At 26.3% G+C, this 2,355-nt stretch overlaps 1 non-coding gene across 1 annotated transcript; it reads left to right on the top strand.

Moving 5' to 3' along the window:
• The first annotated feature begins 662 nt into the window (after window positions 1–662).
• Trnal-uag (transfer RNA leucine (anticodon UAG)) lies at window positions 663–742 on the top strand. Its single transcript has one exon. It is a non-coding gene; the product is annotated as a tRNA-Leu (tRNA).
• The last annotated feature ends 1,613 nt before the right edge of the window (window positions 743–2,355 follow it).

A 2,355-nucleotide genomic window follows, 5' to 3' on the forward strand; every position in this document is an offset into this window, starting at 1 on the left:
TCTATTTCTTGTTTGGCATGTTTTTATATTAATTTTTTTATTCCTTAAGCATTAATAATATTACCTAAAAATACTTGAAAAAAGAACAGATTTTCTTAAGAATCAATTCATATATAGATGAATTCATTTATTTGAGGAATTTTCATTAGCCTCTGATTTAATTGAACCTAATATAATGTGTTTCTGCATTGTATCATTATATGTATATACGTAAAAATGTACCTATAAGATTTTCATTAATATCTATATAAAAAAAATATATATTATTATAAGACAACAAATAATATAAAAAATAAATAAACAAGTATATCTGCAAAAATCTAGAGCTTTAGAAATAATTGTGAAAGAAAAAAGTAGAAACGACAATATGAAATTGTGTTTCTCATACGAGACCCTATAACATATTTAATGAAGTATAAAAAACGTCTAGAGGGAACGAAAAAAAAAAGAGAGACGTTGTGTATGTTGTAATTAACTTTAAGAATAAAAAAAAAAATGATATAAAAAGAGATATAAAAATATTGAACATTCAATAATTTAGAAAATAGTATTAGAATATTATATAGCGTCTATATATAATATAACAATAGAGAAATTGTAGATTGTAATGTGATGTAATATTTATTCATGAACGGTTCAAATTTATTGGCTCACACGTCAACGGCAGCGTGGCCGAGCGGTCTAAGGCGCTGGTTTTAGGCACCAGTCCGAAAGGGCGTGGGTTCGAATCCCACCGCTGTCAGATACTTTTTGAAGATATTTATATCTGTGAGTGAAGTAAAATTTTCAGTCATTAAAGAATTTACAGAGTTTTATATTTAATATTAACACTGGATTTTTTTCCATATATCTTTTTTATTTAATCTACTATGTTTTAATTTAATTTCATAAACATGAAAATAAATAGGAAGGCTTTAAAATTGGTTGCTTTCATCCTATTTGTGTTATATTTCTCCTTTTAATTCCAATTAACCTTAAAGGTAAAGTTTCTCCTTTGTTATACATAATTTAAAGAATATTAAAATAAATAAAAAATTTACAACTTTAATTATTTACAGTATAATACATTTATTGTATTAAAAAGTTAAGTTTGACAAAATGTAAATAATCGTATATAACAATTAAGTCAAAAAGCAAACGCCAAAGTAATTAGGACAACTATCACTTAATTTATGATTAACGTTAATAGAGGGCGTATCACATAAATAAATTATTGTTGAATCCATACAAATCTATTTTTTTTTTTTTGGATCCTACGTAACGTAATTTTTTTATAATGCAAGAAATCAATTAATTTCGCCGTCAATACACAAATTAATATAAAATTATGAGCTAGAACCATCATATACTAATTTTTGCATCAGGTCAAGTCCAATTTTCCGCGGTTTTGACTTTGCAATATCTATTCATGAGCTTTGGGTGACAGGAGTTCAAAAATTCATAACGGATGTTATGAACCTTAAAATGAAGTTTATAAAGTATATTTTGCTTTGGATACATTATTCTGTCAGTTTGTCCGGTGAGCGAGTGTTGTTTTATATCCCTTTTTGACAGCCGATGTCAGTTACATTTACATTCTGTGCAATTATTATTTATTCATATGTCTATGACTATGGAATTCACAGTGAACATTACTATTTGTACAATGTATAAGATCCCTTACATTATTTTATTTAACTAATTCTAATATAGTAATTAATCATGATTTTTGTGCTTACGTCAATTTATTCATTATCCTATTTTATTATTTTGGTAATAATTAGGTATAATCTCATAAATTTATTCTTAAGTTTAATCTTATACGCTTCCTTGTGTTCTTTTTAACGTTAGTTGAAATAGTAATTTGAAATTCCCATTTGATGATTATGAAATAAATATATTTTAAGTCACTGAATGAAAAAGACAGCGTTACTTACAAATCGAGAGCGGATTTGCAGGAAATCGGAAAATGGAAATGCGTAATTGCTTTCAAATTATCTCACATCTGTTGTCCAGGTTGTAACGTTAAAAACATATATCTATTATGATAATAGGAGAATGGGAAAATTAAAATTCTTAGTATTTGCTTTCCATATATATATATACTTAAGTAATACATTCATAAAAGACACTTCTAACCTGCTTCCTTGCCTGCTCAAAGGTACTAGAACTTATGGTTAAATAAAACAGTTTTATAGAAAATGAAGTACATAATATATGTATGTTTATTATTCAGTTATTGTTACAAATGATCTCCTAAAAGAGACGCCTTTTACTAGCACCATTAACATCAACTTAGATTTTAATTTTGATTTTATAGAACAAGAAACGAGAAACATTTAGCAAGGTGAAGATAACGTCGTCAGAAATTACAGC

This window comes from Danaus plexippus, chromosome 6, assembly GCF_018135715.1.
Source record: "Danaus plexippus chromosome 6, MEX_DaPlex, whole genome shotgun sequence".
Taxonomy (NCBI): domain Eukaryota; kingdom Metazoa; phylum Arthropoda; class Insecta; order Lepidoptera; family Nymphalidae; genus Danaus; species Danaus plexippus.